Genomic DNA, 16,285 nt, shown 5'->3' with positions numbered 1-16,285 from the left:
CCTCAGTCAAAGGACTGATATTTAGGCTGTCAGCCTCCGGAGCCTGGAAAAAGAATGTGCTGCGGTTAGAGCCACCCAGCCCCATACGTTGTCTTTGTAAAAGTGGCCCAAACTGAACCACCGTTCTTGACAACCACGTAAGAGCTTAGTGAAGTAAGGATATGGCACAGTTTCCTACAAATTTTTACTGAATTACAAGTTTTCTTTCAAAGGTTCTAAAATGAGTCCTAGAAGATATAAATTTCCTTGCATCAGTGAAATGTTGCACGGTTACATGACCTTTACTCTTCTATTGCAAGGAAGACATACTTCAGCACCGAATCTAACTGCTCCTTTCCAGAGCATCTTGTAAGAATCCCTTCCTTCTATCCCATCCAAATTCATACTTGTATCCTCTTTCCTACGGATGACTTATGGTGACCTGCTAACGGACATCTCTGTGTCAGTTGGTGGCTCCTACCTGCAACCTCCCTTCTGGTCAACACTGCCAGATGGAACTCCTGAAACAGCCACGCTCAAATCTCTCCCCAGGACCTTGGTCTCCAGGCCCAGCCTGTGGTGCCCTAGAACTCCTTGCTTCTGGAACGATTTTCTCAGGAATCCCATGGGGAAATGGCTTTGGGCCCTTTTGGTCTGTCGAAGTGTCACCTTTTTCTGAGGACTCAAATTCCATTTTATGTCCTCCATGAAGCCATGAGGGCCTCCACTGGAGTCGGCGTCTGGGGTGTGGATTCACCCCACACTTGCAGTCCATGACACGCATTTGGTGCTTGTCAAATCTCACCACAGAAGTTACTTCTCAAATCTCTGGAGTTGATGGGAAGCACCCACCGCCATCACAGCCTTGCCTGCAGCACCTCCAGCGCCTTATGAGACAGGAGTTCGATGGCTGTTCCCAGGTGACAATGACACAGTGGGGCTTTATTTTTAACCACAGCTCAAGATAAAAAATATGCCCATTTGGACAATGTTTAAAAGAAACAAATGAGGCTCCATTATTTCCCAGCTGGGGAAAGGGGACAGGAGAATTTCTTTTACTATTAAATCTGCAACTGCTGACACTAAGTGTGAATGAAAAATAAGAGTAATAAAAAGAGAAAGAAATTATGAGCTAACTGTAGGTGGAGAGAAGCACATACAACATGTTTTGTTCCCTTGGTAGCCAGGTCATGTGAATTGTTTTCATTGAAATAGGAATATGATTTATTTTAGGGCCTGGGCATCAAAACATCCCAAGGGAACAGAGTTCTGCCAGTCCTGGATCCTGGCACGGGCAGTGTACAAACACACAGAGGGACCAGGGCACCCGGGGTGCATCTGAGGCAGGTCCTCACCTGGGGTGCACAAGATATATTCGAAAGGAGAGAAAATGACTTCGGTAACTGCAGTCAAACAGTATTATTTTCTAAAACTTGCACTTGAAGCAAAATATTTTAAATGCCAGCTGCAGGGTTCCGCATGTTCTGGCTTTGCTTTGGAACTGCTTCACTTCCCACAATCACAGACAGCGTGGAGGGTGGAGGAGGGCGGAGGATGGCTTCATTCTTGCTGCAAAGCCTGTGGACCCAGAAAGCGCCTGCCTGCTCCCCGGGAGTGATGAATCGGCTCCTTCCACACTCAGGAAGCAACGCGGCTGGGCTAAGTCACGGCCATGCTCTGGGGGGCAAACATCACATCCAACCGTGCAGAAGAAAACATTTCAGACCAGGAGGTGCAGAAACACTGGACATCGATATAAGCCCATCTCTTTGATGAACAATTCTGAACATTTTCCATATTTGCTCCAGTTGATGTTTTGCTGCAGCATCTTCTGATCACTTAGGAGTGACTTACATATCTCCTCCTGACACCTTTGTGTGTCTCTGTAAAATAAGGGTACTTTGATCCATACACACTGTGCCATTATCACAGCTGACTCAACTACCATTGATTTCTTATAGTAATGAGGGATAATAAATAATATAAGAAAGTGAGGAATCCAGAGCACACTTAAATATTCCTGGTTCTCACCCAGTTTAAATTTCAGTTGATTTACACTACAATCCAAACAGAGTTCGCATGTCATATTTCATTGTTTTGTCCACTGGGTCTCTTTTAATCCAGGATGTACAGCAGTCTCAACATCACGTTCTGTATGACAGTCAATTCGTCCATTATGGAGGGCATGCTTTTATCTTCCTTCGGGGTTATTTGCGACTCTAGGATTAAAGGTTCCACAGTAGGAACCGAGCGGGGAGATGCTTCCCATAAACCTTAGATCCGGGGCTCTGCTCTGAGTAGCATGTGCCATGCAGACTACAGGGACCCCACTTTCTGGAGGTCCAAGCCTGCTGGGCGGGCAAGCTTGGAACCGGAATGGCTCACACCACCCAATGGTAGTAACTTGGGAAGCGAGGGAAAGGGCAGCAAGGGCATCTGTTTTCAATTGTGCTGCAGAGATCTTGCCAAAGACCGCAGCAGAGCTGCAGACCACCCCAGGAAGAGAAAGCAGCTGTGCGCTGGTGGGGCATCACAAACACACTGCGGGCAAGGGTGCTGGCTCGTTTGACGCTGGTAACCCCTCAGGTCTCTGGGGTACAGACACCCAAAAGCCCAAGGAAATCTGAAACACTGTCCATAACAGCTTTCTTCCCCGTCCACTTAACTTTACAACCAGATGCTCCATCTGTTGATAAACTCTTGTAACCCGCAGGAGCGGTTATTACATTAAAGGATGAAGGAGGCCGCCGCTTCCTGGACTCATTGTATGCGTGATTAGTTCCAAGGCGAATCTGACTTAAGAATCTAACACTAGATACTGTTTTCCTACAACTACTGCTGGCCTGGCCTGGCCAAGGGAGTCTCAGACTTCAAAGCCGGACATGACACACAGATTTTACAAGGTTGGTTTTCTCCCATGTGATTCTTATAACCCCTGAATCCCAAAGTCACAACACTGATACAGAAATGGGAATGTTCACAGCCATATACATTCAAACTGCAAAATCAAGACTTCTCTTGGCTCTTACGTCACTTCCCTTGTATGATAAACTCCACTTGTTGGCTCTAACCTTTCCTTTCCCTCTGGCTCTAATGTTCAACACTGGCCTTTCCCCAGCCATGCTGGGCTCCTGTCTCCATGGCTCTTCCTGTCATCGTCACACAGCAGGCCCTCCTTGCCATTCAGGTCTCAGATGTCCAGCTTCCTTCCGTCACCTCAGTCTAGAGCAGTGGCCCCAGCCCACACGTACTCTCCATCCTACTTTATCTTCCCAGCACAGGGCCACCCAGTATTTTTGTGTCACTTTGTTCACTGGCTGTCCATCCAGCAGAAGGCCAGCTCCTGGACAGCCAGGTTCCTCCCTCGTTGGTATACACAGCCAGAAGGAGAGCAGTCTATAGCAGGGCCCGATACCTATTTGCTCAATGAATGGCTCAGCTCTCTGCTCTTTCCACATGGCTGCCCTGAAACCAGGGTAACAAACACTCATAGGACAAGTGCAGTGGGAAGAGAGAAGACTTAGCATTTTTGCACTTTCTATTACTGAGGTCTTCACCAGTCAGTGGGGAGAAGCTGCAGCCTGTTAGTAAACTCCAGCATCCAAAGGGGACCCCAACGCCCACTGTCACAGGTCACCAATAATCGTTTACAGTGGGAGAAGAGAGATTTATAAAACACAATCAATGTGCTTCAAATAAAAGTAAGTCAGTTAGTTCTCTTCTTTTTTGCAATCTCTGTAGCACAGGAATGTCTGCCTCCTTAGGGTGGATGGCTAAGAGCAACAGTGGTGAACCTCTGGCACACGGTATTTGTTTTTCTAAGACCAAAGGTGTCAATGTGTGAGCTGTTTTTTCTAAACTAAAACCTCAGTATTCAGGTTTAATTGCAGTGTTGGCACTTTGTGAAATAAACTGGGTTTGGGCACTCGTCTGTAAAAGGTTCACCGCCACTGATGCAACCGATGCAAAGGTTGTAATCAGAACCCATCAAGGACTCCAAGCCAGGGCAGAACACTCGGTTGTTTCATTGGTTCTTCAGTGGGAAAGGCTAAGGAGAAACCTGTGGCAGATGAAACGGCCGGGCACCCCTTTCTTCTGAGGACAGGGTCACCGGTACATGGAGGACGGGCCTATTCAATCTCGCAAGAGGGCACAAGTCTGATTTCAATCTGCTGGAAGACCCAGTGGCTCCCACCTTATTACCCCATCTTCCACTGCACAAGGCCAGCAGCCCCGCAACGGTCACCCCGTAGTACTTCCTGAGCGCCTGCCCTGTGTCCCGTGCCATGCAAAGACTGCAGGACAACACACACAGGGTCCATAGAGCTGTGGCTGGACCGAGGTTCAGACTTCACATTAGAGAGGAGGAAGCATCGCGGGTTTGAACAATTACAGCAATCCGGGTTCTTGTCTATAAGCCATGGAAACTTAAACCAACCAACTCAAGTCAACGGGAACTTACGTTTCAAAGCACTGGCAAAAACTCCCAGGACTAGTGACACAGTCCCAGCCTCTATCAGGAGGTGAGAGAGACTGAAGGAGGTGGCCAGAAGCTGAGGGAAGCCGGCAGTGAGGGATGTGGTCACTGTCCTTCCACAAGCACAGGCTAGGACGGACACTGGTATTTCAGACCTGCACCTTTAGACATACACAACCCAGCAAGCAAGAGGAGCCAGGCCCTTCTCACGTCTGGGTTTCAAGTGACCCAAGAGAGACAAAGGTGACCCCTAGCTTCCACCATGGAGTTAACAGCCTCCTGTCACCAGCCTCACCAGCAAGCACAGCAAGATCTCACCGAGATGGGCCAGGCTGAGAGGTCAGCACCCGCCTGCCACCTGTCCCACAGCAGCAGCAGAAACGACTGAGCAGCATCTTCACCTCCGCCCCAAATAAATCCAGCTTCCAGCCTCCTGCACCATCCCATTCCCACGCATGCACCGGGTGGGAGCGCACCCTTCTGGAGGGTGCCCCGGGACTCAGCACAGTCACAGCACCCAGCCCCAGAGTGCGAGGGGAGCAGGCGCCTCTCTTGATCCCACAATCTCTCCCCGTTGCCTTAGAATGCAAACTGCACACAGGAGCAAGTCTCTGCATTGGTCTTCAGCCCATGAGCTAAAGAGTGCTGAGCGTTCTGGAAATCAGGCTTCATCTGGATGAAGACTTCCTCTCAGGATAATAAATCAAAATGAAATAAACACGCTGGTCTGAGAAAAGCAGAAAGCTTTATCGTGGGAGAGAAGAGTTCATCTCTCTGAGACTCCCAGGCACCTTTTCCCACTGTCAGGGTGAGGGGCGAGGAGCAGCTGTGGCCTTGGGCGCCTCGGCACAATCACTGCAGCTGCACGCTGCGGGCCAATTCCTCCACGAGACAGCTCAGCGGGATGAGCCAAGCCGGGTTTCCAAGAAGAGCCACCCTAGAGGTGGCTGGGGAAACCACTTCACAATCCACTCCGGACCCTCAGCTCTCCTGAGCCATGGAGTTATAAGAAGTCACTGTTCTGGGGCATAGGCTCTTTGGAGGAGTTAAGCAGCACAACGGAAAAACACTATATAATCCTCATTGAAGTTGGACTGTGGTTTCAAATTTATTTTCCTACTAATAATATTTTTCATAAATGTGGAGTTTCTGAAATGGTCAAACCCACAAAAAAATAAACAACTGTTTTCAGCCACATTAGTATCCCATTCCCATGCTGCAAAGACCAAATTAAATTAGCATTTTTACAATGAAAGGGGGGAAAAAATCTTTCACTACCTGCTTTTAAAAGCAAAACCACCGATGAAAAACTCTTCTATATGCATTTTCAACCAAACCACATTAATCCATGGAAAACTACATTCCAAGCAGCATTTGTGACTATTGAAAATCCACAGCTTAATGCCATTTTGTCCACCAAGAGTAACAGCATTCACATGGTTATAGCTTCCCTTTCTCAGATTTCCAGAGGGGGAAGAGCTGGAACTGTCTGTTTCATAATAAACTTTCCTCCTCTGACCTCGAAACTGTGGCAGTGGCCACCCTCACCTGTACCGCATGGTCTGACAACACCGGAAGCTGCTGTGAACGGCACAGGACAAGGCAGAGCCCGCCGCCCCTCCTGTCCATTCAGGGCCCCACCTTCCTCATCCGAGTTCTCAGCGCCCTGTGTGGGGGCCGCTGCAGCACCTCCAGCCGCTCTCTCTCTCCAGCAGCCTGCATGGATGCTGCGCTGAAATTCCAAATCACCATTCTGCTCGTGACTCCTAGATGTTTGGTTATATACACGTCTATAGTGTTTTCCTCCTTCCGACCGCTGCAGGCTTATCAATGCACTCAACCCCTTGCCACCTCTTGCAGTACGGCTGGCTTGTCCTGTCCCAGCACAGCCCTGAGAGTCTGGAGAGCAACGCTTCTGCAATCCTCCGCCTCTTCCAGGAGGGTCAGCCTACACCTTCCTACGCCACGAAACTCTCCAAGAATACGACCAGCAGAGGTGTCCATGCCTCCTGTGTCCGCGTACCTCTTTACCACCCATGTGTCCCCTCCAGTTATCACCATCTCACGCGGAGTTAGGATGGCAGGGACTCCCCGCTTTGCTCCTTCCTAGCCTCAGAGCCTGGTGCAGTGTCTCGAATCCAGAGCGAGCTCTTCACCAGTGCCACCTCACTCTGTCCATGGGCAGTACAATACAATGCAGTGTAGTTTTCCAGGGAAGGCTATACAGCTGCTGCCTGATGAGCCACCTTTCCACGGTTCCTTCTCTCTCGGGAGAAGAACTTACCTACTAACTTCCCAGAGTTCCCTAGGGTTTCATTCTTGGAAACAGTGAAAGGAGGAGGCAATCTCAAGCCACCTGAAAAGGAGCCTTGGGGGCTGGGGATAAGTCAGAGTTGAGCAAAGGATTATGGGAGCAATGTCATGCTCGCCTACAGCGGGCCTGTCCTAGAATTCTGACATAAAAAGGAATGCATTCCTGACTTAACTTCTGTCTTTTAACTGAATGGTGGAGGAGGGATAAACAGGGATGAAAGAGGGGCAAAGTAAAAATCAGTGCATATCTGAAAAATAAGCAGTATACTCCCATTTTAATGCTTTGGTAATTACTGTATTATCTTCCTACAAAATGCTAAATTAAATGAGGGCAATGATTATGCTAGTCTTACTGACCGCTAACACACAGTGCTTAAATAGTTGGGCCTCAGATGAATACTTGTGGAAAAAAGAATAAAAAATCTATTTACTTATTAATTTCCCAATGTGATTTCTTTAAAAGTAGTTGAACAGATTGTAACAGAGTGAGCAAGTGTGAAGATGTGTTACCTGCCATTCACCAAGACCCCACTAGAGTGCCCAGGCTATTACCCTGGGTTTCTTCGCACAGGCTTGTGCTGGAGCAGGCCAGAAAGAGAGACTGGGGTGACTGGGAGGAATGGGGTTCTGAGCCTCCTCTGAATCCCTCATGATGAGCACTAAGAACACATTAGGCTAGAGGTGTAGTTTGACCCCTATCATGAAAGAAAGAAGCAAAACAGACAGAAAAAGAGCAAGAGAAGAAAGAAAGTAAACTGTGTGGTATATAACTGAAAAGTACAGTGAATGCTTGTTTTTTTAAAAAATATTACAGTACAAGACATATGGCTGTGAATCCCACTCAAAATCCCGTTCTTCTCACCACTTTCTGCAGCATCTCTGGAGCCCTCTTTCCTGAGCGTCTCTAGCTGTGCTGCCATGGCTGCCTCAATGTCCTGAATTGAATCAAAATGTTGCCCTTTCAAGGTCAATGCTGACTTTGGGGAAGAGCTGGAAGTTTCCCAGGGCCAGATCTGGTGAATAAGGAGGGTGAGGACTGTGATGTTTTTAACAAGCTTCCCCTCCCACTGGATGGCAATGGGCAGCAGCTGTAATTCACCAATTATCTGGTCACACTTCATAAAGACCCTGAGAAAGGGGACGCCAGAACTGCTTCAGAAAGTAGCAACGATGATGGGATGAGTGTGCTCAAAGCGAGGCAGGTGTTTACAGGGGGATTCATGGCCATGTGTGTTTTACTGTAATGATTCCCACTGTACCAGGACTACACCTGAACTTTCCAACATTCAGTGAGGTATTGAGAAGATAAGAAGGTTTCATTTTCACAAACATCTAATGATCCATCCCAGTTCTCAAGGTGTGCAGTGTCACTGGCAACACTCTGAAAGATAAGTGAAGATGCAGCTGTGTTATGGCACCCTCTGATCACACACACACACACAGACACACACACACACACACACACACACAGAGCGGCTCCTCGGGGACCAAGGTGGAAGAGTGAGCACCCCGGCTGAGTGTGCTGTGGTTTCTCTGAATTTGTGCTCACGAATGTATCCATGAGCACACTCGGTGCACACACATCAGTCTTTCTCCTTTCATCAGATGATTTTTCCTCTCTTCTTTATTTCTTTTCATCTTTATCCTCTCTTCCCCTTTTCCCTTATGAGGTTAAGAGTACAGAATGAAGTATCATAGCTTGCTATTTCTTCTGTTAATTATGTAGAATTTTATAGTCCTGGTTGGAACATTTTATACATTCTCAATTACGTTATATTATGCCATCTTAAATCATGGTCTCTGAGCGATTTTGCTGTCCCTTCAGTGGCCCCTTGTGGTCTTTCCCACTGCAATCCTTCCGAAAGGCAATACAAAGAACCATCTTCCTCAAAGTTTTTTTAAAAACTACACACTGTCTCTGCCCAGAATTTAGAGTGGTGGCCATCTGAAACCCACAGTGAATGGCCATCACTGAGACTGTCACATGGTTAGAGCTGCTGTCTATATACATACGATGGATTGTTATTTTCCTTGTCTTTACTATTGACATGTGACAATGTCCATGGGACAAAAAGCACAGTGGGTAGGAAATGGCCCATAATGTCCAACTGCCCACAAGCTCCAACTGAGAGTTCTTACTGGGAAACTTTCTCCTAAGCACTTTGAAATTTTTTTAAAAATTTAAAAGCTACAGTAAGCAAACAACTAACATCAGAGATGTTTTTCTGGGCCATGTCCTAGACTATCAGAATGACAGTCTGTGGCAAAGACACCAAGTGAACTCTGAGACAGAGAAGAAAGAGAGCAGCCACAGGACTAAAAAGGCTTTCACCAGACCAAGTGCAGATAAAGTATCAGATGACAGAGGTGTCAAAAGAGGTCACAGTATGTCTGCCTAATTCTTAAGTGACAATAACTTGGAATTTGGTCAAGAACAATAATCACTGTCCCAGATGTCTGGAAAGAAAAGGCAACTTCGTGTTTCATATGAGAAAGTAAATTGGTTCCCACTGGTATCTCGGATACTGGATGGGAAGAGACTGGGCTCCACTGCATGGAGAAGTATGGTTGTCATTAGGGCTGTTTCCACAGACTCTACTTCCTCAGCCCTGTGGTAAGGCTGCATTGCTCCACCCCTTCAAAGCTCATCCTGCTCATGTGATCTTCTTGGGCCAATCAAAGCAGGATGGGGTGAGTGGGTTATGTGCTGGTAGCCCTTAAGAGCCAATGAGCAATTAGCCACCTTCCCTTCCCCTGGCCAGCATGACAGGGAGAAAGATGGAGTGATATGGAGCCTCCCTCAAACCTGGTCCTTGAGATCCTCAGAATGAACAGACTCCTTGCTGACTTCTTTTAGATAATTCAGAGTAAACAAGATAAATGTTGGGAAAAAGCACTGAGACTTTGGAATTGTTACTGAACTAGTATCTCCTCAGGCCTAAAAATACACATTGACAAGTTTAAGAATTAGAAACTTTTGTCTGAACATACCAACACAGGAGAGACTCACGCTGCCCAAAATAAAAGGATTTTCCAATACTAAAAGCTGCTTTATCAACAAAGAAAGCATTTGCTCATATGGAAGCCGGAAAATGTGAAAACAAAACCAAAAGTAGCAAAAACAGAAAAGAAGATGGCACGAGTTTAGCTTCTTGGGGGAGATTATGGGGGATGGTGGTGGAAGAAAAAGTCCCACTGACAGTGTTTCCACAGAGTAGAGGAGGGGATATCAGCTCTCTTCCTGTCTGTAGAGGCCTCTGTCTACGCAAAGCAGGGAGCCCTAAAATCCAGCCCCCAGCTGCCCCTGCCACAGCTCGACTCCCAAAAGGCACCGATATGGCCAGGATTATTTCTTTTTTTTTTTTTTCAGCTTTAATTGAGTTTATTGGTACATTTTAGGGATACAGTACAGTTACATTCATTGTTGGGATCTTGTACCTCTACATTACAAGTCTTGGTTCTCATTTTTTTTCCTTACTCCTGCCCTCCCTTCACCCCCTCCTTGGCCAGGATTATTTCAAACACAGGGAATGCTGAGTAACAGATCCTTGGATTTAAAAATACAGTTGCAAGCTCAGGAAGAATATGCTTTCTTTTCCTGTTCTCCCTTGAATGGCAGGGCCAGCAGCCGAGGAGGCACAGAACTACAGGCCAAGAGGGGCGCAGGGCTGGAACTCAGTAGCCAGTGAGGCTGAAACCAAGGAGGCAGCTGGGGGGAAGATGCTGGAGGGCCAGGGTCCAGGGCGCATGGGGGCAGGGGCAGGTTAGGGTACCAAGGGCGATGGGAGGCGCACGCTGTGCTGCAAGGTCCAGGAGGGACACCTAAAACCATCACAGCGCACAGACAGTGCAACCTGTCTGCCGGCCTAGGGACCAGGACCAGGGCCACCATCACTTGTGGTTCGAGTACCAGCCAGTGCCCGGCATGTACAGAAAGTGATGGTGTTAGGGTGACACACATCACACACATCTGGAAGAGGGAGGGGTAAACCCAAGAAGAAGGTACCATGCCCAAGTTTGCTGAGATATCAGTTTAGCCCAATTTTCCCCCTAGAAAATAAAGTAGAACCCTTTACTCTTGGCCTGAATCTGCCCACAGCAGCCAGACAGCTGAGAAGTCACTAAAAGCTGGAGGGTCCAGAGAAGGACTGGGCTGACAGGGAGGGGAGCAGGGCTGAGAGGAAAGCAAACTATCCCAGATGTGACTTCCGAACAACTGCAGCATGGTATCTTTCCGCCTGATAGAAATACTTAGCATTTGATTTATTCTTTTATACTTTGTTCCATAACTATCTATATTAATTTATTTAGATACGATTTTACTTGGCTTTATCATTGAAGTCCATCATGTAGATTTTAAGGAGTTTGGCCCCATGAACATCTGTAAACTCTAGAAGGGTCTATAATTTCCCTTGGAGTTTCTTCTAGCTTTTTATGGAACACTTTGTTCCAAAATTCTTACAAGAACAACAACCAAGTCTGCTGAGATGGTAGAGGTTGACACTGAATGTCTTTCAAGCTATTTTAAAAAGCAATTTCCTTAATACCTGAGAACAGTTCACTGGACACTTATATTACTGATGATGTTGTAAACAGCCCTCATACTTTTACATAAAAACAAACTGCTCCTCTTGGGCTTAGTCGAGACAATGTATGTGCTCTGAAAAGCCCAGGCCCTTCCTTCCTCACAGGACCCTTCTACAACACAACAGACAGCTCGTGTGTAGCTTGGCGTTCCTGGGTTGTTCCTTAAATGCAGTGAGCTTTGAAAATCTCTCCTAAAACCAACATACCAGGATGAGAAACAGCCAAAAGGGAACCCCTCATCCTCAAAGTAACTGACCCTCATCACCTCCTTGGTCTGAAGACAAAAACCAGAGCCAGGAAAAGCCAAAATAAGGCATAGACAGAGGACTGCTGAAACCGGCTTGCTGAGAAGAGAGTGTGAAGCCAGAGAGAGCAAGGGATGAGCTGGAAGGCCGGCATTTGCTGCTTTATTGTTATTTCTGGTTTGGAGGTTTTTTTCCCATCAACTCTAGATGTTTTCCTAAAAACCAGCCTGTTCCAGGTTCCTGTACTTGATTCCAAGGCCATGATCATCATGAATTCAAATAAATGAACCAACAGCCAGCCGGCACTTTGCCAGGAGATGGTCCCAGGCAAAGTTGGTAACACAAGCAATGACACAGCGCCTGGGTCAGCGCCGTGTACCTGGGCGGGCAGAGGCCACCCAGCCCGGAGCTCCACCTGGACCTCAGCCTGGACCCTGCCCAAACCAATGCTCCCACACGCTCCCTCCCACTGCCACCCACCCCACCTTCTGCCTTTCTTCCCACTTCCTCCATGAGCTCCCATCCTCTGTGTGACCTTGACTTCGCTCCTGTGCTTGGTACTTGTGGCTCTGACCACAGGGCCACTTTTCCCTCCCACATCTTCCCACAAAGCCTGTGGGACCCCAGACCACACGCTTTAACCCTTTCTCCCTGTAGGCAACAATTGGCAAATACTCCTTCAGCTACTCCTAGCCAACCCCTAGTGCTGCGTCACCAGCGTTCTGAACAGCTAAAGAACTTAGGGGTTTTATTCCCGGCTTGCGTTTCATTTGAACGGCCCACGAGCATTTCTAAATGTAATTATCAGAAAATTAAAAATAATTGCACACAGGCCTTGGGAGTCCATCTGGCCTAGCAGAACCTCCAAGCCTCACTTAGACTGTGGCTATCTCTCCCGACACTATCACCTCAGAGCCACTGTCTCACAACCCACACTGGTGTACAAGTGACGGCTGACTCACGGCACACACTCACATCCAGGAGAAGGAAGTAACTCTGGTGAAATGGCAGCATGGGTCTCTACGTCCCTAACCAGCCTGAGTTTCCGCAATGAGAAAAGCATCCGAGTCAAACCTGAGCATGCTAACTATAGGCACCTAGAGTACAGGGGCTGCGGCAGCCTCCAGAGGCCTCTGCCTGAACGCTCTCATGTTCACCTCCAATCTTCTACTTGCTTAAGGAGAACATAAGCAAGCTGAGCATGGTGGTGCATGTCTATAATCCCAGCACTCACGAGGCTGAGGCAGGAGGATCACTGCAAGTTCAAAGTCAGCCAGGGTTACACAGGGAGACTCTGTCTCAAAAATCAAAAATCAAAAATGTTGCTCAAGGTCTTAACCCAAACAAATAAACAAAAAGATTCAGAAGGATTAAACTAATGAGATAAAGAGTTGGGTTCCTAAACTCCCGCTGGACCTGTGGCTGGGGCTGGATGGTTCAAACTAGAAAGCAAACAGAAGAACGTTAATCTAGGCGACTCCAGAGTCCACAGACTAAGTGATGTTCATACATTCTGGTTAACTCATTTATTCCCAAAGTAAAAGGGGAAGCCCTCTGAGGACAATTACAACATGGATTCACTCATCTGAGAGATTTATGGGGCACACACAAAACCTAAGCAAAATGGGCAGTACAAAGGGCGTGGCAAGCACACGTTAGGGAAGGTGAGGCAGGCATCTTCTGCCTTGACAGGGAAGCCATTGTCCCTTGGGGGAAAGAGTACATGTTTACATAACAGTGCTCTTCCTGTGACCAGCAAGGACTGCCTTGTACTTTCCAGGGAATTCTAGGAAGCTAACTCCTTCCAAAACCTAAAAGCTGCTGAAAGAAGGGCAGGAACGACAAACAGCTGCAGAAAGGAAAGGACCTGTCCATAGCAGGAGAGGAGATTGTGAGCTAAGGGGTATAGGAAAAGGTAAGACATTTACTGAGCTTGGCAGATAGGTAGCAGAAAAGGGAACAAGTCCTGAAAAAAGAGCAGTGTAATTTTGTCTTGTTTAAGAAAAGCTCTTGCTAAGTTGCCCAGGCTGGCCTCAAGCATGGCAATCCTCCTCCCTCAGCCTCCCAAGTGGCTGGAATTATAGGAGTGCACCCGCACACCTGGCTCTAGTGGTGTTTGGGATTTAAGGCCTGGAAGAAAGGCCAAGCTTCTAATTCGGTGGCCTGGTCTAGCCAAGGCAACCCTGTCCAAATGTCTGTACAGGCTTGAAAGGTGGGCAGGACAGGACAGAGCCTACAACCTGGCTTGACTTTCCTTCCACTTCTGTTTTTCTTCTTCCCTCCTTCCTTCATTTCTTCCTTCCTTCCCAGGCACAGGCACCCCTCAGTTCTATCTGATCTGTGCTTGGAGTCTGACATCTGCCACAATCTTGACGTCCAGCTTTGGAGCAGCACCATAGTCTCCAGATGGCACTCAGGGCTCTGCTCCAGGAGTACCTGGGTCTTCACACAGGCTCCACTCTGCCTAGCATGACCTCTTCGTCTGGGAAGCCTGTGCCCCCTACTTCAGGCACCCAGCCACCTTCTCCCCCATCCCTCCCTATGTCACAGCAAGTGTGACAAACTGCACACCCCCATCAGACACCGAGTCACCAGAACACAGAGACTGTGTCCTTCTCGGCTTTGTATCCTAGCATCTATCACAACAACCAATCCACAGAAATCAATGCAGATTTGCTGGATTAAAGAAATCAGATACCATATTAGGGCAACAGAGAAAGGCCATCCCCCTAGAAGCTCTTCCTATCCAACACCATCCAAACCCTGCATCCAACAAGCATGCCACAAGCTCCTCGACACCCAGGACTCGGGAAGGCCTGCAGCACTCAAGGGCCATTGCCACCCTCATCTGATGCCAACCACGCTCCACTCTGGACATTATTTTCCAGAAACATCCACCACCTTCCTTCTTTTCTCGGGCATGCAGTCCACTCCTCTGAGTTCCGTGCCTGCTGCCTCATCTACCTGGACTTCCTGCTGACTGCTGTCTGCTAGCACAAGCCTGCTCATTATTTCTCTGGGGCTGGTTGCTATCTCCTCAGTGAAGGCAGCACCGACGTCTTCTCGCTGCTCTCCCAAGCTCTTCCGTGGCTCCGGGGGCACTTTCAGCACCAGGAATATCTCCTGCTAAGCACATCACACACTACCCTGGAAGGGAGCTCCTCCATCATGGCTGTTTGTGGCGAATGTGAGGTAACACTGGTCCACCACTTCTCTGCAGCAAGAATGGGCACATCTTCTCTCCAAGGGCCAGAGAGTATTTTAGGATGGGTAGGTTTTCAGTCTCTGTCCCGAGTACTCAACTCTCACCATGGTGCATAAGCAACCACAGCAAATATGCGGCTGTATTCCCATGAAAGTTAATTGTACAAGACCAGGTGGCAAGTCTAAGTTCGTTCGTCCCATTCGAGAGACGGAAGCACAGTTCATCAAATCAAAATAGGTCTGATAATGTGGGAAACTGAAACCTGACCTCTTCCCTCAAATTATTCCCTTATCCAGTGCCCAAATTGTCAATAGTCTCAGCCTTTAAACAGTTATTCTGCAGACAAATTCACAGTCGATACTTAATAACTGGTCGTCAGACAGGAATCAGTGAAAGAGCAGCGAGGATTCTATTAGGCAGTAAGGACAGCAGCCCCAAAATGGAATCGAGAAGCCCAAAAACATCTGGTGGGCATCTTCTGGCTGTCTGGAACCTCCCGAGAGTGACCAGCCAGCCACTGGCTGAAGGGCACCGGGCCCTGCATGGCACTGCGTGAGCACTGCACAGATCAGTCCCTGAAAAGCATGTGGTATCTTACGGGGTAGAAAGCACATCGCTTGTGCAATGGCCCAAGCTCCCTTCTAAACCCCTAGACAGAGAGGCTCTATGGGTATCCTGCTCAGGACCCTCTCCCGGCTAGCAGGAGCTTTACTTCCTTGCCTTTAGATCTTCTAAATACATTTGCTTACACCCTATCTACTCCACCTGTGGTTTCATTCTTCATCACTGGGGGAACACGACCCTAGCGTTCAGGTGTCTTAGCACTTTTCTCTCATGGCTGAGACCAAATACCTGACACCCAAAGTTAAAGGAAGAAAGATTTATTTACTTCATAGTTTTTAGAGGTTTCATTCCATAATCAGCTGGCTCCAAGGCCAGGTGGCATGGCAGAGGGGAACTGCAGAGGAGAAATAGTCAATGGCAGACAGAAGGCAGAAAAATCAAGCAAGCAAGGGACATCCACAGCTCTCCCTGACCCTTATATCTCATCCCGCTACTTAGAGCAGGCAGCACTCACACTCTTAATCCTAGTGCCCTTGAGCCTAGCACTGCACCATGAGTCAGTTCGAAGGCCACACATTCCAGAGCCAGCCACCTCTCAAAAAGCCCCCGTGACTGCATGAGGCTTTGGGGGGACCACTAGGTACAAGCTGTAACATCCAGTTTCAGTGACAGAACTGAACTGAGCACGGGCCCTAAGGCTGATGCCTGCACCAAGCTCCCACCCCCAACCTTACTTTAAGGATAAATTAAACCCTAACTACACACTTTTGCCCCTAGTACTAACCTCGCACAGACAGACAAGCTCTGTTTCTATGGTGAATACTCCAGGGCCCCAGATTGCACCTCCCACTTGTACCTGGCTTTCATCTCAGTTTCTGATGTCACTGGATATAAAAAAAAAAAAAAAAAAAAAAA

The 16,285-nt window shown here is 47.9% G+C and overlaps 1 protein-coding gene across 8 annotated transcripts in view; it reads right to left on the bottom strand.

Moving 5' to 3' along the window:
- Positions 1 to 16,285, bottom strand: part of Galk2 (galactokinase 2) — a 108,750-nt gene that overhangs the window by 25,609 nt on the left and 66,856 nt on the right. The gene's annotated exons all lie outside the window — the stretch shown is intronic.

The sequence above is a fragment of the Fukomys damarensis genome, unplaced genomic scaffold (assembly GCF_012274545.1).
Source record: "Fukomys damarensis isolate Sample0158 unplaced genomic scaffold, DMR_v1.0_HiC HiC_scaffold_17, whole genome shotgun sequence".
NCBI lineage: Eukaryota > Metazoa > Chordata > Mammalia > Rodentia > Bathyergidae > Fukomys > Fukomys damarensis.
This window is presented reverse-complemented; position numbering and strand designations above follow the sequence as displayed.